Source organism: Ascaphus truei, chromosome 3, assembly GCF_040206685.1.
Source record: "Ascaphus truei isolate aAscTru1 chromosome 3, aAscTru1.hap1, whole genome shotgun sequence".
Lineage (NCBI taxonomy): Eukaryota > Metazoa > Chordata > Amphibia > Anura > Ascaphidae > Ascaphus > Ascaphus truei.
In genome coordinates, this window is record NC_134485.1 from 10,680,678 (window position 1) to 10,705,209 (window position 24,532).

The window sequence follows — 24,532 nt, forward strand, 5'->3', positions numbered from 1 at the left end:
CCCACTATCATCATCATCATCATCATCATCATCATCATCACCTCATCACCCCACGGGCCCCACTATCATCATCACCTATCTCACCCCACCATCAGCACCTCATCTCCCCCACCATCATCAGCATCTCATCTCCCCATCATCATCATCATCATCATCATCATCTTCACCTCATCTCCCCATCATCATCATCATCTTCACCTCATCTCCTCCACTATGATCATCACCTCATCTCCCCCACCACCATCATCATTGTTACCTCATCTCCCCTACCATCATCATCATTACCCCATCTCCCCCACCATCATCATCATTACCTCATATCCCCTTTTTGAACCCCGCCCCCTCTCTAGCAGAGCACCAATTGTATCTAGTGACTGCCTGGTCCATGATCTTCCCCACAGAACTTTCCATCTTGGGTCCTCTTCTGCTGCACTGACAGCCATGTAGTGAACTCCCGAGCCGAATCTAGGCCAATCAGTCACAGGAGAACGGATTAATCGGCAACTTAGCTAATCACTCATCATTGTGTGGATTATATTGATGCACTTATTAAATGGGGGAAATATTAAATTAAAAAACGGCAGCTCGGGCGGGGCTTTAAAGAACATCATGTTGAGATCCCACTTTCAAGATGGGTCATTTTTTCAGGGAACTGCACTTTTAGACCTCAAAACAAAGTTCCTGCAAAGGAAAAGGTTATTAATAAAAGGATTGTTCTTCTTTAATAAATCTGGTGATGTTTACTTGCATGAGTTATACCCCAGGCTGACTGCCAGGACACTTTGATAAATGGCCCCCTATTGCCTTTTTACTCTATTATCATGGTTAAAACACAACTCTGTTGGGAATTGATTAGAAAGGCACAGATCCAGTTATCCAAATAGTAGCTCACACTCTCAACAAGAAAACATATATTTAATATATTTCCCTTTCATGAGCATCCACGTGTTGGCAAGAGGACCATTTGAACCCCAAAGGATGCATCACCCTTCTGCAATGATGTACTAGAGCAAAAGTGGATTGTATCTGGAGCAAAGGTCCCATAGCAAGAAATGTGATACACCTGGGGTCATGTTTGTGCCCCAGAATTGCACCACTGTCACCTTGGTACATACAGTATTGCATGCCCCTAATGTATTCTAGGCCAGTTCCTTATCCTCTGTGATGAGCTTTTGTCCAGATGCCAAAAATGTCTGGCACCTCCATGAACCAGGGCAGATAGCCAACCTGATATTTAGCAAACAGCTTGCCCTTGGTGAATCTGCTTAATTCCCAGCGCACGTCTGTTCCTGTCAGGCTGACAGTCTTTGCCCGTGAGAACAATCGCCCCAAAATCCATGGAACTGCTTTCCTGAAAAGAACGCAGGGGGAGTTCCCAGCACTCAATAAAGATAATAAATATAAAGAATAAATGCAAACGGCGATGGGTGCTATGCAAAAAAAGAGAATGTTTTTACTGTACTATAAATTGTACAATATAAAAAGAGATAATATAAATGTAGCAAACAATTGCACCTGACAATAATATAGGTGTAATAACCCATCTAATGTAACCACAAATGGTGTCAAATCAACACACTAAATGTAATGGGAGAAAAAGGAAAAAAGAAAAATGGGGGAGGGAGATAAGGTAAGCGAAAAACAGGGGGGGAGGAGAATTGGGAAAAAACAGGGGAATAAGGGGGGCAACGTTTCGGGGTACTTCCCTTACCCCTGTAAAAACATGGACTCCCTGAGTAAAAGCAATAACCAGACTGAAATAATCCTGCACACAGCAAAACGTGCAAAGAATAGTGCTCTTCCAATAAGGTATACTTAAGACACATGGCAGCAAAGGTATCTAACAGAAGTTGCTAACACTAACAGCCCAGAAATAGGCAATCCTGAGTAGCACAATCGAGTCCTACGACTAATGATCCCACAGAATAAAGTTATATCTCTGAGTAATGGATCACAGAAATCAGACCAGCAGAGGTTGAAGTTATCCAGGACGTCTGAAATCAGCAGCGCGCGCAGCTTACCCTCTTCGTTCCCCTGCACCCCACCCTCATTTAGTGATTCCCTATACCTCAGCTGAGCTGCTGCTAAAACTGTATACTTTCTGCTTTCCTGAAAGTACACGCCGTGAAACATGCTGCACGCGTGGTCCCCCGTGGGGAAGCAGCGGAACATGTCACGCACGTCAGGGCGGTTACACGTCAGAACACTGCTCCGTGTGTAAGTACAGGCAGCGGGGCTAAACTCCAGGCCTCAAACCCCTCCTAAGGTCAGGTTTCCAGGATATCCCTGCTTCAGCACAGGTGGTTCAATCTGTCCCTAGCTTCAGCACAGGCGGCTCAAGCAGTCCCTGAGATTACAGTTTAGGTTTCTTTTGTAATTGCATTTCCCATCTTCTCAACATAGTCCAAAAAAAACAAATCCCCCAATTAGTTGATATAATACAGAGCCGCTCAACTCCCATCCTCAACCCCCCTCCCCCCCCCTCCATCCCCCCACAACAAGTCAGGATTTCAGGATATCCCAGCTTCAGGACAGGTGGCGCAATCAGTACCTGCTTCAAAACAGGTGGCTCAATCAGTCCAAGCTGGGATCTCCTGAAAACCTGACCTGTTGGGGGGGGGGAGGCGCTTGAGGATTGGAGTTTAGCACCCCTGCTATAAGGCATCAAGGCAAAGGTTGTGCAGTTCTGGGGGGAGGATGAGGCTATCATAGAGAGATTTTAAAAAATAGTCTTATTGAAAGCCGAGGATAATCTGTTTATTAGATCTGGTGCCATTTATGCCCAGATATGGAACACTTTTGCCTTGATGCATATGCCGAGATTATTCGAGCGGCGATACGGGAAATGTTCTCCGATCCGACAGTAACCGTCACTGACTTACATGCCAGTAACCCGCTGGATTGTGCTGCAATACCCCACGTCGCTGTTTCATGAATCCCGCCCCCCGTAGCATGCTAAACTCTCATGTTAATGCAGACATCTGATTACCTTACCATCTTAGATTGTAAGCTCTTGGGGTTAGGGGGTCTCCCTTTGCCTCATGTTGTCCTTTACCTGTTGCACTTCTCCCCACTGTTTGTAATGTAGTTATCTTGTGTGGCCATTTTGTAAAGCGCAGCGTATGTCGCCGCAATACAAATACACTTATAAACACATACACACCGTATATATCTGTGCGGCGCAAACAAGAATGAGCTTTAACACCCTTAAAAATTAAAAGAAAGGAAAAATATTCACATTTTTTCCATCAGTTTTTTTAAATGGTCAATTATCAGTTGTAATCAATACTTTAGTTTACGTAGATCGGCCCTAAAACTGCATCTTTAAAAATGGGATACCTTATTAGGGACGGGCAAGGCGTAAAATATGGGGTTACGGGGGCTGCCTGGAAGTGCACAAAAGGCAGATACTGATAGTGTTATCTGCAGTGAGGAACAGCCCAGCCAAGCTTCTCTCCAGGGTCAGTAGGAGGAGACAGGGAAGGGGAGAGGGGCTATTTTTAAATGTCCACCCGTGCCCACCCAGTGCCTTGTTCCTTGTTTGTTTCCTGCCGAACAATAAGATCTGAAAGAATTGCTTGGGCAGGGGCCAGGAAAAGTCCCGATCTGTGCAGCGCGCACGCTCAGGAGAGGCTCTGCTCCCGCCTGAGGCTCGCCAAGCAAAGAGCTCAGTCCCTGTGGTTAATGAAGGTGCAGTCCCACCTTGGATCCAATGAAACAAATTACACTGCAATGTTAAAACTAGATGATTGATGGCGTTTTAAAGGAAGACCAGTATAAGTGTGTCATTGCACATTTTCCCTGCTGTCGCCACCCGATCACCTCTTTATTGAATTGACGGGGCAACATGCCTGCAGTTCCCTGTCTCTTTCTCCTCTCTTTGTACAGTACATCTCCTATCCACACCCAAATCCCCCGTAATCACAGCTAAAAGCAGAGAACGATGACTTACTGTACTAAGACTTACTAAGGACTCATTTTGGGATACTGTACTTGGAGATTGAAACAGGAGCTCAGTCTCATAACTTATTTGTTGACAAAATCAGTAACAAAGGTTGTGTTCTCTGAAGTTAAGGTAAATCCACAAATCTAATTATATGCAAATACAACATTTGTTTATCTCATTAGCACAGGCTTCACGTTCAAATAACGCAAGGATTCTCTCTCCCCACCTTCTCTCTCCCTGCCTCTCCATCTCTCCCCACTGTCTGCCCCCTCTCTCTCCCCTCTCTCTGTCGACCTCCCTCCTCCATCTTTCTTTCTCTCCCTGCGCCCTCACTTTCTGTCCCATTCTCCCTCAAAACCCATATTTTAGGGTCTGGAGGTAGCTAACGCCAACTTTAGATACGACCTAACTAACGTATCGCAAACTCCCTGCATTAACTATCAGGGCCGCCGACAGCTTTCCCGGGGCCCAGGAGTTCCCACTGGGGCTGCCTTTGTGAGGCCCCCTTATTTCTCACCTCCTTGCTCTCTCACCCCCTCTATTTCCTCTTTCTCACACGCCCCCATGTATTTCTCCTTCCCTCTCTCTCTCGCCCCGACTTACACTCTTCCTCTTTATCCCTCCCCGCTGCCTCTCGCTCACATACTCTCCCCCCTCCTCTCACACTCTCCCTCCACTCTATCACTCAATGCCCCCTCCTCTCGCCCAATCCCTCACTGGCCACTCCCACACAACTCCCCCCCAGACACACCCCCAATACCCACTCACAACTCCCCCCCACACGATTCTACCCCCACAATTCAACCCCCCACACAAATTCAACCATCCACAATACCCTCCATCAGATATACACACCCCAATCTCCATGACAATATACACCCCCCACCACAATATACACAGATAATTTTTTTACCTTGGGGGTGGAAGGCCTCCAGTGCCACGTCAGTGTCACACCAGTCCCGCGCGTGGAGGCAGAAGTTGGGCCTGACTTCCAGGCATTTAAGTAATAATACCGAAGAACAGGGCATCACTGGCCAATAATGCCCTGGCTGGAAGAGTTGAAGGCCCGAAGTGAAGCCGAGGTAACACAGCCAGGGCATTATTGGCCAGTAACGCCCTGTTCTGAGGGGATTATTACTATTATAGGCTAAATGTAGGCTTTTTTCATAAATAAGACACTCTTGTATAGTTATAGATGCAGGCATCAGTATCCGATCACTTGCCTGGGAAAATACTGGGGCAATCTCACAGTAAACTGCAACATTTCTGTGAGATTCTGCAGACAGACTAATGGCCCTTCGGATTAACACAGCGGGGATCCCTGCAGTCCCATTCAGTTTGATGGGCCATTAGTCTGGCTGCAGAATCTCACAGAAATGTTGCTGCATTTACTGTGAGATTGCCCCAAATTTTCCCAGGCAAGTGGTCGGATATTGGTGTCTGCATCAGTATATAGATTTTGTTATTAAAATAAAATTGTAAATACATTAAAGCCCCTCTATATATACTCACACTGCAGCTATTTATATCTATAGATACAGATAACACACACACACACACTGCAGCTCTACACACACACACACACATACCAAGGTGGCCACCACTCTGGGTTTCACTAAGAGACTACGGTATTGGCACGTATCTCCGGGCTTACCTAGTAAACCTCTGGGTGGTGGTAACCCTGGGCGGGGAGAGTGGGGTGGCGGCAAAGGCAACGTCTCTCGGCATCTCCCCTGCAACTACTGGCAATATGGCTGCGCGGCGTCAAATGGCACTGCGTTGCCTTGCCAACGGGAACGCCACGTGACATAACAGCATCACGTGACACCCGTTGCCATGACAACGAGACGCTACGTGAAGTCACAACATCATGTGGCGCCACGTTGTCATAGCAATTTGACGCAGCGTGACGTTGTGATGTCACGTAGCGTCCCATTGTCATGGCAATGCAGCATCATTTGACGCCACGCAGCCAGTTGCGTGGGGAAGATGTCGCGAGGACGCCAGAGGTAAGTGCTATATTTAAAAATAAAAAAAAACTCTGGGTTGGCCTTCAGTCGAAGGTGGCAACCCTGACACACACCGACAACACACTGCAGCTCTACACACACACACACACACACTCTGCAGACAGACCTACACACAAACTCTGCAGACAGACACACACACAAACTCTGCAGCTACAATCACAAACTCTGCCGACAGACACAAAAAACCCAGTTGTGCTCTTCCTCGACTGTCCAATAGTAATGCTCCTGCTCCAAACATGTTCCCATTCTCCCAGCGGCACCAGCTGTGAAGGATGTCTTCTGCTGCTCATACCGGCTGAAGAATGATGTCGTCTGTTGCTACCACCACCAGGATGTCTTCCGCTGCTCCCACCGCTGCTACTGCCACCAGTATGTCTTCCGCTGCTCCCATGCCCCCACCGCCACCAGGATGTCGCTGTGGTCTTTCTCACCTCCACCGCGATCCTCCTCACCCTCCACCGCCGGCTGCAGGTAAGTCTTCTGCTGCTCTGCTCCTGTCGTTCTCCAAGAGGAACACCGAGGGAGCAGAGCAGAACGAAAATTACACTGCACCGGGTTCCAGCCCCCTGGTGCTGGGTCCGAGTAATTACTGGGTACTGAAAATAGTGCCTGGTATTCCGTGTACCGGGTAATTTCCGGGTACCCGGTAAATCACTAACAAATTCTGCTGCTACACACACACAAACTATGCAGACAGACATACACAAACTCTGCAGCTACAAACACAAACTCTCCCTCACTGTGCCATGCATGGAGCTCTCTGCACAGAGGGAGGGGGAGGAGTCACTGCCTAGCTGCTGCCTCCTGTCCAATCACCTCCCTTGTCTGAGAGCTGCTCTGACAATGGAAAGCTGATTGGCACCTTGCCAAGTTTTTAATTCCAGCCAAACATTCCGGGCCATTACTGAATGGATAATGCCCGGAATTCTAACCAATCAGAGAGCAGGGATTTCAATAATGCCCAGAATGTAACAGCTTTAGCCTATAATCTAAGTTCATGTTATATTAATAGTAACGCTGTAACCTCAAAGGACAATAACTTAATGTCATCTTTTCTCCCGTAAAGAACATAGAGTTAACTTTAGTGATAACGAGATGCAAATTAGAGTCTCTCACATCATCGCCTATGCACCAAATTCTGCTAAAGTTAACCCGGGGACTTCATGTTACATTATTGAAGTTACAGTATTATTCCTAAAATTGGCATTACTCTCATCTAGACACTGAAATAGTGGTTTTGCAATGTCTGGATGGGTGTAGCAGCACAGTTAAGGCATCATTTAAATAACATAGCTGTATTTCCCTCTCCTCTTTCCCTCCACTTGAGTAAAATACTTATTTCGGGTTCTGAATATCAGTAACGCCAAGACTGGCGTAATGTCACGGTATTGGTAGAAAACACAAGGTTATGCTACAATAAAGGGATGTTAGCCTATGCTAATGAGACGTCACCTTTGCATATAATTAGCTTTGTGGATACCTTGTTAACTCAGGGAACCTGACATCCGTTCCTGTGTTAGGTAACGTGCCATTATAAGCTCCGATTTATTGGATCTTCCAGCATCCAGCCCCAAATGGGTTATGTGCGCTGGTTCTCAAACCTCTGTTCACAGCTCTGAGTCAGGACAGGTAATTGGGGCAAACAACCAATTTGGATACATTGATCTGTGTTCAAATACATCGGGTAATTCAATAAGCCTAATGTGGTTGCTTGAGAGCCACGGGATGTCTGCTTGGAAAGTGTGAGCCGTTGAACAGTTTTAATAAATTCCTTTAGAATAGGAAAACACATATTCACCTCTGTAATCTAGATATCCTGTAAATCCTTTCATCTCTCAATACGTGGTAGAAACTTTGGCTGGAATAACGCTGGAATGCTGTTTTAAACGTGATAGATCAGGTGTAATTTAAACCTCATCAAAAGAAGAACAAAGAGGAGAAAACGGGAACTTTTAACTGTTGACTTCAGCAGATCATTGAATAACATCACTGTCCCCCGCCCAGGAATGGTGTAGTATGCAATTTCTAATAAACTAATGCTCTTTTGTTCCAAATGTGGCTGCTTTTAAAGCTTACCAGAGGCAAAACGTGAGCATACACGGGCAAAACAAAATGCTAACATGGCGGGGCGTTTTTTAAGTAGAGGAAATGGGGGTTATTCATTGCAGCGCGATGGTGCAGAGCAGGCGGTATTGCAATGAGACTGAGGCCTCATTCAGGGTGCCTGCTTCGAGACGTGCGCGCGCTTAAGTGCGTTCGCAAGTTCGAAACAAAGTATTTAAAGTAAATAGCAGTTGTCAGGGTAGAAGCTGCCCTGTCGCCGAAGTACGGAGTTGACGCTTGCTACAGTTTGCATAAACAACTCAAGTTGTTTTTTCAAGCTACAGCAGCGTCACTGGTACTTCGGCAGCCAATCAAATCATTCTTGAAAATGATTTGAACAGAGCAACACCCATCCCTAAGCTGAGGTCTGTAGCCCCGCCTCCTCAACGCTAGCAAAGGTCTGCTGGGGAGTATGTGCACACATCGCCCAGCAGACTGACGCACACACGGACGCCCGCCCTCCAACTCCTGTCTCTGCCAGCCTAAACGAGGCCTAATATTCAAGCACCCGCGCGTTTCTGTCCGGTATCGCACTTTAAAGCCGCAGCGTGCTCTGATAGACATGTTTTGTGCATTCCATTTTTTATTTGATTTAAAGATATCATTTGACCTTTCCCAATACTGTTTTCATTATTTTTTTTACATCTGATCATGCATACCCTTGCTGCAGTGGAAGTGCTGTATGCTGGGTGATAATGGGGATGGGCGGGGTTGCAGACCTGCCTAAGACATGCAGATGAGCATACAGCTATATTTGCATATTTGCTTTCCTGTGGAGGGTTTTTGTCACTTTTTTTACTCACCATAACTTAACTCAGTATTATGTTTTATATATATATATATACTCCAAAAGTCATTTACAAAATGTGGCCTGGCCGTCGCGCCGTGGAATCAAATGTATCTGATTGCTCGCGCACCGTGCAATCTCTCGCGCGGTCTAATGGCCCGAACATTGCCATAAGGCATTGTGATCGCGCCGGCGCGCACTCCTCCGCGTGCTCTCGCCGACCACGGACGCGGCCGTAGATATATAAGGGGTGGGAAGGAGACAGGCATAAGATGAGACGAGCTGACATACAGACGTAGCGGACGTTGCTGCGAGCTGACATACAGACGTAGCGGACGTTGCTGCGAGCTGACATACAGACGTAGCGGACGTTGCTGCGAGCTGACATACAGACGTAGCGGACGTTGCTGCGAGCTGACATACAGACGTAGCGGACGTTGCTGCGAGCTGACATACAGACGTAGCGGACGTTGCTGCGAGCTGACATACAGACGTAGCGGACGTTGCTGCGAGCTGACATACAGACGTAGCGGACGTTGCTGCGAGCTGACATACAGACGTAGCGGACGTTGCTGCGAGCTGACATACAGACGTAGCGGACGTTGCTGCGAGCTGACATACAGACGTAGCGGACGTTGCTGCGAGCTGACATACAGACGTAGCGGACGTTGCTGCGAGCTGACATACAGACGTAGCGGACGTTGCTGCGAGCTGACATACAGACGTAGCGGACGTTGCTGCGAGCTGACATACAGACGTAGCGGACGTTGCTGCGAGCTGACATACAGACGTAGCGGACGTTGCTGCGAGCTGACATACAGACGTAGCGGACGTTGCTGCGAGCTGACATACAGACGTAGCGGACGTTGCTGCGAGCTGACATACAGACGTAGCGGACGTTGCTGCGAGCTGACATACAGACGTAGCGGACGTTGCTGCGAGCTGACATACAGACGTAGCGGACGTTGCTGCGAGCTGACATACAGACGTAGCGGACGTTGCTGCGAGCTGACATACAGACGTAGCGGACGTTGCTGCGAGCTGACATACAGACGTAGCGGACGTTGCTGCGAGCTGACATACAGACGTAGCGGACGTTGCTGCGAGCTGACATACAGACGTAGCGGACGTTGCTGCGAGCTGACATACAGACGTAGCGGACGTTGCTGCGAGCTGACATACAGACGTAGCGGACGTTGCTGCGAGCTGACATACAGACGTAGCGGACGTTGCTGCGTGCTGTATGTTTTAAGCGCGTTGTGAAAGAAAATCACGCCATTTCTCACAGCACCGACCAATTTATTTTTGTATTGCAGATCACACAAAAGCCCTAACAATTCATGCAGCAATGTGTGCAAACTCACGTCTGCTTCATCTGTATAGGGGGGTATAGAGCAGGGGTGGTCAACTCCAGTCCTCAAGGGCCACCAACAGGTCAGGTTTTCAGGATAATCCTGCTTCAGCACAGGTGGCTCAATCAGTGGCTAAGTCGAAGACTGAGCCACCTGTGCTGAAGCAGGCATATCCTGGAAACCTGACCTGTTGGTGGCTCTTGTGGATGGAGTTGCCCACCCCTGTGTTATATACTGCTGTTTAACACAGCGGTGCTCAAAGTGGGGGCGCTGGATTTTTTGGGGGGGTCGCAGGCGCTTGCAGGCGCTCTTTCCCGAGGCATTTAATGACATGCCGGGGGATCGCGTGAGGCCTCTGCAACACTAAACACGTACCTTGTTTCAGACGCTGTGACGAGTCGCCATGGCAACGCGGCATCATATGACGCCGCGGTGTCATGCGTGGTGCCGTCACGCGGCCGTCTCCATAGAAACGGGATCACGTGTCGTCACGTGACCCCGCGTGGTCAGTTGACACCGCAAACAAGGTGAGGGGGGCGCGCGAGAACGAGGGGGAGCTCAAAAAGTTTGCGCTCCCCTGGTTTAACTCAGTGATTTAGAAACACGATCAGCCTTTTCTCCAGCAGGAAGCCTTCCAAGTAGGGCCAGGGTGTTACACGCAGTGTGCTGTTAGAAAGAGGCCCTGTTTTACTGCCAGGACAAATCACTTTACATATACAGTGCTAGGCTACGAAAAAGACAGCGTCTGAAAAACATCAAGCTGTCGTTTATTATCAGTTTAGTAAAACCTGGAGTGAGGCGTCGTAGCCAATACCTAAACAAGCTCTTCGCAGAGATTTTCCTCCGCACGCGGCTGAGAGCCGAGAGTGCAGAAGAAGAGTTCCCAAAGGGAGAGAGGACTGATACATAACTGGGGTTATTTATTAAACTGTGACAGTGCCGATCAGTGCACCGGCGCGCAGAAAGTTTCCGTGTAATAGTGCTCGGTTCAGGAATATCGAAGTTTAATGAATAACCCCCAATGTGTATATTTCACTGACAATTGTAAAAATTGCTTTACATAGTTACATAGTATTACATTATAGTTACATAGTTACATAGTGTTACATAGTTACATAGTTACATAGTAGACGAGGTTCAAAAAAGACAAACGCCCAACAAGTTCAACCTCTGCCCAATTTAGACGACAGATCCTTTATCCTAGATCTGTACTTACAGTATATTGACCCAGAGGAACACAGTGAAAATTAGTGAACACGCGATACAGTAGTTATGTGAAAATATAAACACAATATATAACTTAATAGTGATAAAGTTCCAATAGTTCTTGAAGTCCAAATGCTGCCTAACCGGTCTAAACCAGAAAATGATAAAATGCAAAAATGACCGATAAGGCGCCTAGCCTGACAATCCAGCTGAAATGGTGATAATCAGCAAGCGAACAAACCCATACGTGGAACGTCCATCTAGGTCTGCTCCGCTGATCCGTTGGTTCTGATGATTCTTGTCATGATCACCTCATCCGATCACGGGTACATGTGACTGACAAGAGATAACACATACAAGCACTAATAGACCATTACCTTCAAACAAGTACTTGCAGTATTCTATGGCTGTTACAATGCAATTTATTAATATAAGAAACAATAAAACATTGCTTCAATATACAGTAATAAGCTGTGAAAGTGAGCCCGGTATTCACATGAGCTCCAATGGTTCGTCTCTCCGACTAGTTTAAAATTGAAATCCTACTTACGATTAGTCACTAGGACTTGCGCCTTGTAAGTAGGACTCTTTATGTCTGGAATCACCCCGGCTGTGTTTCTGTGCATGGTGGCGTGCGGCTGGCGTCTCCGATCAGTTGCTGCTGCTGGGATAAAGGTGTCTCCCTGTATCCCAGCAGCTGTACTGACAGCACATATTACAATATAACATAACACTACCACACAGTATAGTGAACACCCAGCCAAGTACCACCAGTGAGTGTCCCAATGTACATCGGGTGCTAGGCACCAATACCTGATGTCCCTTTCCCAGTGTCCAGGCCCACCCAAAAGTGTAGGAAGTAGCGCTACCCTGTGCACTTTGTTGAGGTACCTGCCGAGTACTCCAGTACTCGGTGCGGCCGACTTAGCAACGAGGATCTGTCTGATCCAGCGACGTGGTCCTCCGCGATGGCGTCTGCCTCTGCGTTGGGTGGACTCCGGTTGGAGGGTCTCACCTTCAAGAGTCTTTGATAACACCGCGGTGGTCTAGTCCCAGACCACAGGCCACGATCACCACACGGCGTCTTCCTTGTGTCCCTGACACTACAGTAAATGGGGAACGGTCCCTATCTAAGGTGCCTTCCCTGAAGCAGCCACAAGCTACACGTGATTGGGGCCTATCTGGGACCTAAGGGGATACTCTGGCCTTGTCTGAGTGCCACTGACACTCAGACCCTACCTTCCCCTGGTCTGTCCTGGCTCCAACTGACTGCCTCGCCCTTTAAGCGCGCCAAATGTATCTATTCTCCTCAGAGGATCCTAACAGCCCTATTGGCTGTGCTGCGCCACATGATCTATGCCCCAAAGTACTATGGACCTAGTAGTTCCCCTGCAAAGCTTCTATGTAATGGCCGCCACAACTGTGAAGCCTCTGCACATGTGCAAGCTTCCAGAGATGGCCGCTGGGGTTCCTGGGTCCTCTGCGCATGCGCAACTACTCCTGCGTATGAGCGGCAACTGCACAATGGTGGCGCCCTGCAACAGGGGCCGCCGCAAAGCTTCGCCCCTCCAACCACGCCGAATGCCGCCACAACCTCCACTGGAGCCGCCAATCGCCCCAGGGTCGTCCGGATCAGCCGCAGTTCCTCCCCTCTTCTCCAGTCTGCATCGTAAGGGGGGGGGGGGGGGGCATGGGGACCCGGTTACACCACTTACAATGGAACCAGGGTCAGGGAATGATAGTCCAAGGGGACTTGGCTACATATATAAAAGTGCACAAAGAGTTAAATGAATGAAGCATATCGCTTTTAGTGAAATGTCTACTCTTTTAACCCAAATCTAATTACAAAGAAGCCAAGTTTAGTCCATAGGACAGTAATAGATTGTATACATTTAGTACAGGTACCTGCTATATTCGGAGTTTACCGGGGTTAGCAGGCTTTAATCATTTTTTGATCAATACTTGAAACTAACCGACTCCTTTGTCATTAGTCCTAGGTTCAAAATGTAGAACGTTCAGATATAAATCGGGAGAGCGTATGGGAGGAGCGCTGGGATAGTATATTTGTTTTCCATTCATGTATGGCCAATCTTGTTACCAGCTGCATACTCCATAAAGGGAGGAGCGCAGGTCCTATGTAGTAATGTACTGTAATACATTCAACATTTATTAAAGCCCTGTCTATACCAAAAATGACATGAAGACCTTGTCACGAAAGCTGCTCACCCAGGTGAAGCAGGAATTTTAAGGAATTTGGGTCACCTTTTTCCTGCCTCGTTCCCCCAATATCCCTGGCTTCCAGGGTCTCAAGCCTTTCGCCTATTACCCATATGATATACGGTATCGGAGAGAAGGTACCCCAGTGAAGCATAAACAGTAGTACTCCAGGAGTGAGACGCAAAGAATGGCTGCCTAAAACAGGGGTGGCCAACTCCAGTGCCTAAGAGCCACCACCAACAGGCCAGATATTAGGGATATCCCTGCTTCAGCACAGGCGGCTCAATCAGTGGCTCAGTCTTTGACTGGGCCACTGATAGCGCCACATGTGCTGAAGCAGGGATATCCTTAAAACCTGGCCTGCTCGTGGCCCATGAGGACCGGAGTTGACCACACCTGGCCTAGAAGTTCATTCTGTCACTCTGCATTCAGTCTCTCCCCTAACAATTCCGTTTTATCCTGTTCCACTCTTGACATTGTGCAGATATCTCCCTATTACATGTCTGCTACTGTGCTACCCATTTCTTAGTGCTGTCCATGGGTATGATCCCTCAAGATGTCTGTATTAATCTTCCCACGATGAACGCATTAGAAGCTTAGACTCTGATAAGTTCTTCAAATGATATATTTGTCTAAAGAACTTAAATAACCACCTGTCCTCGAAACGACATTATTTGGTAGGAATCGATACATTTTACAGGGACAACATGAGATATTGAATAGATTTAGAAACCCTCGAGATCAATTTCCCACTGTAACATATATTTGTACTTGGTGTTTGTTTCCTGCGAGAGCATCTGTTAGTAGAGGTAAGATATCATCCCTTTACCCAAAGGGTTAGTTCTACAGACGGATTCACAGTGCTGTACACTCCCGAGCTGTCACTTTTATACGGTACTGGATTACAAAGTGACGTATCTGCACGTTCCATATCTAAACAGCTCTGAGTTAGGAATGTTGAGGAGTTCCTTTAAGTCAAAGGTTTTTATTTGGTTACCTTCGACCAAATCTTGAGCTCTCATTAGGTTGTGACAAGTCCACGATTTCAATTGTCGAGAGGATAGGCCAGGTTTAAGCAGAGGGTTGCCAAACAGCGGCTGAGTGGTCGTTTTGGAGCTCTGGAGTTTGTTCTTTCCTTTCGGAAGGTCCCAGATCCATACACTATGTTTTATTATTGGATTGAATTTTATGTGTAGTGACCAACATTTCTTTGGAGCCAACATCATTGCTTCGAGATTTAAGAGCGCTACATAATATTTGTCGGTAGACTTTAGTGAGACGTACCATCTTGACAACCGAGACAACTGGGCAGCTTTATAATATGTCCAGAGATGGGACAGACTGTCGCCCCTTAGGAGTTGGTCACTCAAGTATGCACTTATTGGTTTCTTTTAGATGTAGTTTTACCAAGAGGTTGCTCGGCCTCACAAGTCTTCAGACGCATCTAGTCTGAAAATAAGGGATTACAGGAAAAAGCCTCTTTTCCGATTATTATATCTAACGGGCCACATAGTTGAACTCCTCCAATGTGCTCCATATCTTCACAACTCATACAGTAGGAAGGAGTTTGCTTGAAGTCTGAAGTAACATTGATATTATCAGGGTCGTAACTACACTACTGCTAAATCCCCCTCTCACCCTGCGAGTGAACCTGTGTCCATGTTGGCACCAGAAGGTGGGGAAATTGGGCATAACTTCTGCATCAGCCTGCATGGTCCCAGCTTCCCACTGATGTGGGACCCGAAGGCCTCACCCCCATCCCACGTTGCCCACAAGGCAAGGTAAGAGGGAGGGAATTGAATGAAGGAGGGGGATTGAGTGTGAGGAGGGGAATTGAGTGTTAGAGGAAGGGGGGATTTAGTGGGAGAGGAAGGGGGGATTGAGTGTGAGAGGAAGGGGGAATTGAGTGAGACAGGAAGGGGAATTGAGTGGGAGAGTTAGAGTGGGGGGAGCATGATAGAGTTACAGAGGAGGGGAGGGAGTGAGAGAGTTAGAGAGTAAGGGGGAAGAGTGAGTCAGAGAGTAAAGGGGAAGAGCGAGAGTTATAGAGGAGGGGGAAGAGTGAGAGCTAGAGCGGTAGGAGTCAGAGGAGGAGGGCTGAGTGAGAGAGGAGGGGGAAAGAGTGAGAGAGTTAGAGAGGAGGGATAGAGAGTTATAGAGATAAGGGGGAGAGGGAGAGAGTTAGTGTGGAGTGGGAGAGTTAGAGAGGAATGAGGAGAGTCAGTTAGAGAAGAGGGGAGAGGGGGAGAATTAGAGGGAAGGGTGGGAGAGTTAGCAAGAAGGGTGGGTGAGTTAGAGAGAAGTATGGGAAAGTTGGAGAGAAGGGTGAAAGAGTTCAAGATAATGGGGGAGAGTTGGAGAGAATGGGGTAAGTTGAAGAGAAGGGGAGAGTAAGAGAGGATGAGTGGGAAGAGTTAGAGGAGGAGCGGAGAGAGTTAAAGATGAGGGAGAGTTAGAGAGACAGGAGAAGAGTTAGAGAGGGGATAGAGTTGGAGAGGGGAAGAGAGTGGCAGACGGCTGCCTTTAAAAAATGTTTGCAGGGGGGCGCAAAAAATTGTACTTACGCCACTGGATATTATGCACGATTGTCTAAAGGTAATTACAATTCTGTGATACTGTTAATGCACCGGCTGATTTGCTGTGTTTGCTACAACTCTGAACTCTCTTGTATTCCCTGTGTGCCCCCATCATTTTCACCCCTCTCCTCTCACAAACAATAGCTGCCTCTATAGATTTCAATCCAATCACTCTCTTCAAAGTGGGGAATCTCCCGGTGAGAGAATGAACAGCCTGAGAAACATGTCGCGCCCCCTGAACGTGTGGCACAAAACGTTCCTTCACAGAGGGGAAATAAATAAAAGGAAGAAACAGGGAGGGTCTCCAAACCCTCATTACTCTGCCAAAACCAGCCTGTTACAGCAATCAGCATCTCTTTCTTTTTCCAACAATGCAGAGGGTAAAAGGGCAGACGTGGATACGCGATCCCTGCTACTTTTAGCCTTGTTCAATGGATGGATTATACATTTACAGTAATTACATTTCTATTGCATTCGAATATACCAGCCACACGGCAATGTCAGCCATGAGAATCCCAGAACTACTTTTTACGACTTCTCAGCAGATCTGGGTTGATTTATAATAAAAGGAAAGTTGGTCATAGCAGCTACGTTTAAATGAAGTCATTAGAACACCAGGTGGGAGTCAGTTAGGATAGATTGTAGTGTACTGTACAGTAATATAGTTGGCAAGTTATTGCAGTGGTGATTAACCTAAAACTGCAGTCTCAAGCACTTGAAAGCACCATCCAACTCTGCCCCCATGTATGCTGTCATGCTTTGTCTTATGCCTTTTCCACCTGTGAGGGAGTGAAAAGGTTAACTCCTTCCCTGTTCCAGCCATAGGAGACCACACCATAGCTTTCAGGTCTGCTAGGATGTTCCAATCAACTTCTGATTGGAACTAAGGGGTTTAAAAGGCAGGCAGCAGAGTCCCTTTCACTGTTCCAGAGCCAGCAGGAGAGTAGGGTATGTATGTATGTATGTATGTATGTATGTATGTATGTATGTATGTATGTATGTCTTTATTTGTATAGCGCCATTAATGTACATAGCGCTTCACAGCAGTAATAGTTACAATCATATAAATAATAAGATATAAATAACACAAAGGGAAGAAGTTCTTCAGACTTAAAAGAAACATTTAGGAAAAGGAGTCCCTGCTCCGAAGAGCTTACAATCTAATTGGTTGGTAGGAAGAACGTACAAAGACAGGTAGGAGGGCATTCTGGTAAGTCCCATGGATTTGCCTGGGAACAGCTGGGACTCACACCCAGCACCAGAACAGAAAGTTTTACAAACCTGTAAGGGAGCACCTGCACAGACCTCTGCAAATTCCAAAAAAGTAGGCAAGAGAGAAGATTCCCAGAGAATTTGCCCTGGAACACCTGGGGCTGACGCCCAGCTCCACAACCAAGAGTTCCACAACCTGCAAGGGAGCAGAGCCACATAGCTTTACAAGCCTGCTAGGTTGCAGGGCTTCAGTTTCCAGAAGGGTTGCCTGGGAAAAGCTAGCACTCACACCCAGCACTAAATATAAGGACATTTTATGTTGGTTCCAGATAAATACTGTTTATGTTTAAGCTGTTGCACTTGGTTCGACAAGTGCATTATGACTTGTTTTTCCCAGTCCAGGGAATAAAGGACTCTTTATTTGGAAGTACACACTGTGTGTACTCCTCACTTACCCTACCTTGAAGGCCAATCCATCACACCACCCTATAATTTCATTGACCATAGCCCTCTGTCACATTTCTCCTGCATACTGTATCTCTCAGTAAGGTGGCCAATAATTAACCATTAGTGGCTCATACTGCCTCCTCCTACTCGCCTACTTAAAGGATGGAGGGAAACCACTTGGGCTTCATATGTAACTAGGGGGGGAAAGCTTACCCAATTCATGAGATAAGGTTTTGTTTTGTGTTCTCTGCTTTGTGAGAGGTAGATTCATTGCTTTCAGGTTTCAAAAGGTTATGGAAATCACTGCAGAAATGTATAAAAACAACAATAAACAGAACAAAAGAATAAAAGGAATATGACAGGACAATCACAAAATGTCACAATGTTCTACATTACCCGCATGATATTAACTCAAAATGCAAAAACGACTCTGCGTTCTGTCTCATCTCCTTGTCAGACACCAAGTCACAAGCAACTTTCCCAAGAAAGACCAGTCAATCATGAAAACCAACTAATTGCATGCTGCAAAAAAACGCACAGTGAGGATATGGATGCGAAATCAGAAACATTAAAATAAACATCCACAGCGCAAGTCTACCGTGGTATACAGAGAAATTATAAAATATATATGTAACGGTTTTTCTGGCCCGGCCTGACCCACCCAATCTCACATTGGCCCCTGTGGTCTAACCGGACCCCATTACAGTGTGAATATGCCTGATGGTGCACCTGCTGGCTACAGGACTCCTGAGTCTCCCGCATGATGGTGTGTGGGGAGGACCCGTCAGACAGGCAGCTGAGGTAGTGTGCTGAGTCTCACCTAGTTCCAGTGCAGCGCCTCCACCTCACCAGGGTCCCTGCGTCCGCAAGGGGATGATCCTGGCGAGGAACTCCTCCGTGGTGCTCCTCTCTGTACACTCATTCCAGATAGATACACGAGAGGGTTTCTGGCTGAACTCATCTTTATTGACACGGCAGGGCAGCTGCCCTCCACAAGGAGTATCTTCAGCCGCTCATCTCGCCAGTGCTCCCTTTAGTTAGGTATGTCACCTAGATCAGGGATTCACTTATTCCCGCAGGAATCACTGTCCTGTGCCAGGTCCCTGGACACAGCCTCCCATGGAGTTACTATAACATAACTGACACTCTGATAGAACTTGAACTCCTTCCTCAGCTCTGACAAGAGCTGGAACTCCTTTCTCAGCAGAACAACTAACAACCTTTAGAACACAGTGCTGTGCCTTATGTAAGCTTCTGAGGCTGACACATCTCTGACATCACTAACCATGGAGTCAGAGCATGTGACCAGTCCCAGCCATACACAGAGCACCCCACCAGGGTGTGAGGGAAAACCTCCATGATTACTGCTGGCATGCCCACACTTACCAGGCCTTACTGCCAGCAGGAGAGATGACTGTAGGCATTTTACATGACCGCTACATATATATAGTGTCAAATGTACACATATCAAAAATGGGAACCTATACAATACTGACCGCTGATTGGCCGAAGCGTTTCAACTGGGTGGGATCCACCGCGTCCCAGGAAGTGATGTCACCAACAGCATGGAGAGAGCCTGGTGTTCGCATGTTCCCGGCGCAGCGCTGTAGCATCCCGATATGACCCTACGGTGGCTTATTCTAGTAGTTGTGATGTTATCACTGCCAAATCGAACGGTTTGACATTTGTGTTATCACGGTATTCATAAAGATTTATCGCGAGTCACGAGGTAGGAAAATGCCAATACCGCTCGGGACAGCAGTGACCTTATCTCAGCCTGTTTCTAAGTTCTGCCGCTGCGATCTGCCTGCTGTCTGTAAGGCGGAGCCCAGACACTCCACTTGCTTGCGAGAGTGGGAGCTCCATCCGTGCCGCGCTGCTGTAGCAAAGGAGATCTGTGCTCATAGTGTTGCAGGCGTTTGGGGGCGTGGCGGGGGTGTCACAAAGCTGGTTCGCCCTCATTGGCTGAATTTTTTTTTATTGTCTTCTCAAAACGCTGCCGTGTCAATGCACTACTTCGCCAGCAGGCCCACTGGCACTTGGCTAACTACTATAACCAAGTGCTGCATTGGGCCTGATGTGTGCACGCACGCAAGCACGCGTACTTAGCGATGCCAGCTGCATAAGCTCGGCCTAAGAGCTGCATCTCCCTGCACAGCCTTACAGGCGATTGCACTGTTTTTATTTACATTTTAATAACACAGTAATGAAGCAAGGGGTCTCCGCAGCTGATATTAATGCGTGTCAGCTCCAGAGACTCCCGGCTCCAATCTGATGCAGTAAAAATAATTTTTTTCTTCTAAGACACACCCTTGGGGTGGGGAGCTGAGATCCTGCGAGTTGCCGCCGCGATGTGATTCTTGGAGCTACTAGAAATGCTCAATATTTCCAAAAATGCGAGTTTGAGCATTTTTTTTTAGCTCTCGCACAGTTTGTCTGTGCTGGAGCGCTACCGATCGGGGAAAAGCACTTCTCCAGCGAGTTTGGCATGCTGTAGAAGCTTTCTTAGTAGCTATGTAATGGGTGCTCACCACAGACCGGCCTGAACCGCGAGGCCGAGTTGGGGATATATATACACCGAGCTGAAGCCACGAATTAGCGTCCGGAATGCAGATGCGTGATCGTGGTTCGCCGGGTCGGGGTTAGAAAGGTGAGAGTAGTAGGGGTCACGTAACCGAGGTCGAGGGTAGGAGAAGGCAGCGTAGTTGTATCCATAGCAGAGTTGGAGGGCAGGAGACAGGCGGGTAGTCGTTATCCGTAGCAAGGTTCTAGGTACAACTTATGAGGAGAGGCTAGCTAAATTAGATTTATTTACATTAGAAAAGAGGCGTCTAAGAGGGGATATGATAACTATATACAAATATATTCGGGGAGAAAACAAGGAGCTTTCAAAAGAACTATTCATCTCACGGGCAGTACTAAGGACTCAGGGCCATCCCTTAAGGTTGGGTGGAGGAGATTTCACCAGCAACAAAGGAAAGGGTTCTTTACAGTAAGGGCAGTTACAGTGTGGAATTCACTACCCATGGAGACTGTGATGGCAGATACAATAGATTTGTTCAAAAAAAGGTTGGATGTCTTTTTAGATAGGAAAGATATATACAGGGATATACCAAATAAGTATACATGGGAAGGATGTTGATCCAGGGATTAATCCGATTGTCAATTCTTGGAGTCAGGAAGGAATTTATTTTTCCCCTTATGAGATGTCATTGGATGATATGACACTGGGGTTTTTTGTTTGCCTTCCTCTGGATCAATAAGTACTGCTGCGGCCGAGTTTATTCGAGCATTTACCCGTTCTCGGTCGCAGCAGTAACCTGGCGCGCGCCGGAGGGTGCCGGGCGCGCGCCGAAGCCTCGGAGGAGAGGCCCGCCGATCGGGGCTTCCCCCTCTCCTTACCGGGTCCGCCGGGTCCCCCGGAACATCCCGCCGCCGTAAGTAGATCCACGCGACACCAGGGCTCCCTTGGGGAGCCCTGGGCACGCGTACAGGCGGCACAGGCACCCGATGATGCGTGACCGCGCATCGGTGATGCGCGGCACGCTGAGGGAGTGCGGCTCGCAAGCCGGGACATTTCCCGGCTTGCGGAATGAGCCGCACTCGAATAAAGTGTGCCGCCTGTGTATAGCTTTATGATAAAATATCTGTTGTCTAAATTTAGCATAGGTTGAACTTGATGGGCGGAAGTCTTTTTTCAACCTCATCTACTATGTAACTATGTAACTATGTACAGTAACTGCAAGGAAACAAAGAGGAAAAGGCAAGGAATACCATTGTGCTTGCAACCAGCACACGTCACACCAAACAACTGTTGTGCTCAGCCAAATTGCAGGTGCAAAGGCTGAGCATATAAAAGGTGATTCAGCCAATCCGAGAGCTGCTGGTCAGCAGAGGCTGAAAGTGAAACCAGAGTGCTGATTCGTTGCTGTGCAGAGCGCTCATTCGTTGCTGTGCAGAGCGCTGATACGTTGCTGTGCAGAGCGCTGATTCGTTGCTGTGCAGAGTGCTGATTCGTTGCTGTGCAGAGTGCTGATTCGTTGCTGTGCAGAGTGCTGATTCGTTGCTGTGCAGAGTGCTGATTCGTTGCTGTGCAGAGCGCTGATTCGTTGCTGTGCAGAGCGCTGATTCGTTGCTGAGCAGAGCGCTGATTCGTTGCTGAGCAGAGCGCTGATTCGTTGCTGTGCAGAGTGCTGATTCGTTGCTGTGCAGAGTGCTGATTCGTTGCTGTGCAGAGTGCTGATTCGTTGCTGTGCAGAGTGCTGATTCGTTGCTGTGCAGAGCGCTGATTCGTTGCTGTGCAGAGTGCTGATTCGTTGCTGAGCAGAGCGCTGATTCGTTGCTGTGCAGAGTGCTGATTCGTTGCTGTGCAGAGTGCTGATTCGTTGCTGTGCAGAGTGCTGATTCGTTGCTGTGCAGAGCGCTGATTCGTTCCTGTGCAGAGTGCTGATTCGTTGCTGTGCAGAGTGCTGATTCGTTGCTGTGTAGAGTGCTGATTCGTTGCTGTGCAGAGTGCTGATTCGTTGCTGTGCAGAGTGCTGATTCGTTGCTATGCAGAGTGCTGATTCGTTGCTGTGCAGAGTGCACACAGCAAGAGCTGAAGAAGAAGCCTGCAGCAAGTCAGAATCAAACTCTGGAGCGGAGCTTGCACCCGATCCTCACAAGCTACATATGCAAACTCGTTCGAGAAGTGCTCAAAAGGCTCGATGAGTTACTTATCGAAGCTACCAGTAAAAACAGTGTAATGAATACGGCAGAAAGTATTTAGCATTTTAATCCATCTGGCACCTCAGAGGTTAATGTTGACTTGCAAATTGTCTTAAAAATACAAGAATTATTTTATTTACTGCCCGTCGCACCACTGACCAGGCTTATTTTTATGGGTTTTATAGAGTAGGACTACGGGTTTTGCAATTGGGGAGATTGAAATATAGCTGTTGCAATTCTTCCCTGACAAGGGGGATTAAACTTAAAAAAAACAAAAACATTTTAAATGTAACTTGAAAGGGATGCCCTTGTAATAACAGGGGGTGTGGCCAAGACCAAAAGTTTGTAAATTTACTAAATGTGAAATATCCTGGGCCTGACAGCAATTCGCAGCAATGAGACAAATCAAATGAAGCCAAACATCATGATTAGGAGGTGCAAAGGACAGATATCTGTTTCTCATGCAAAAATAGAAGTTAGGTTGTCATATTTCATATTCAGGCGTGCATATTATGTACACCGCTGCAACAGTGGAGATGGTGTTTGTCTAAGGTCGCTCCTCCTTCTCTTACCGTGCACCCCACAAGTAGAACAATCTACCAGAGACTCTCACAGCCGCCACCAGTCTAAGTTCTTTCAAAATTAAAGCTGTGTCGCATTTTAATCTGGTCTGTAACTGTTACATACGCCTATAATATATATTATCTCTAACTGTGCATGCAATTTCTTGTATATAATGTATAACCCTGCTCACTTAATGTTACTACAGTATGTATTTGTAACCATGTATTTGTCATCATAACTCTGTGCCCAGGACATACTTGGAAACAAGAGGTAACTCTCCCTGTATTATTTCCTGGTTAAACATTTGATAAAAAATTAAATAAATAAAATAAGTATTATAGAAATAAAGTTATGAAGTCTTTTTTAAAGTGAGGCAACGTTTAAAAGTCCAAAGAAAGATTTTTTTCTCTTAAGTTATAACAATGTCATCTAGAGAGATTGTTGTTTTCAATTCAAGGGTTTTAGGATATAAGCCCTGCAATTGAGTTGTGGAATCAAAATTCAACAGAGGTGTGTTTTAGGATCAGACACGTGAATTCTCATCTTTCATACTCCAGTGTCCTCTCCTGTTATATGTTTTGTAGTAAAGTAATTTAAGCACTGTACTTTTTGTATATTAAATCTAAACTTTAATAAATAATTCTTTGGGCTCTGACGGAGCAGTTCCACATTTTGTAGAGAGTAACTTGCATTTTCAGACACATTTTGCTACAACAAATTTGTGTATTAAGTCCATCGTTTTCTTAATAAACAGAGACCAAAGACTCTGTAAGTACATTTTTAACCCTTTGGTGGTGGCTGTGGATTAAAGCTAGATATTGTGACAGAGTGAGTGTAGATACTATTCATTTGCGGGACCTGTGCGCAGGTGAAGGGGTCAGCTGGTTACCTGTGTGTATTAACCCATGTCACATATATATGTCACGTGCTCGCAGGTGCGCCGTTCGTGATGAATGTGACAGATTGAGCGGATGTATTATTCATCTGAGGGACCATGTGTGGAGACAAGTGAGTCAGCTAGACAGCTGTGTGTATTAACCCTTGTCACACATGCAAGTGCCGTACGTGACAAACAGTATTATACAGTACTATGTTTGTTCCTCTTCTTTCATATATTCGTACATATTGCACTGTATAGTTATTTTATTATTTCTTTATATACCACGGGAGACTTGCGCTCTGAGACTGGAGACTCTGCAGAAAGCCTTTTCTTGAGGTGTTCCATCTTTCCCAGTGGTTGAATGAATATACATATTTTTTATTCATATTTTGTATTGATTGTTTTCCTCACTAACAGTATGGTTATTTTTATAGTGGTACAGTATGCATCTAGTGGTATAAATGCAGAATCCGCGCACCTCCACCTGAATTATTACAGAAGATAG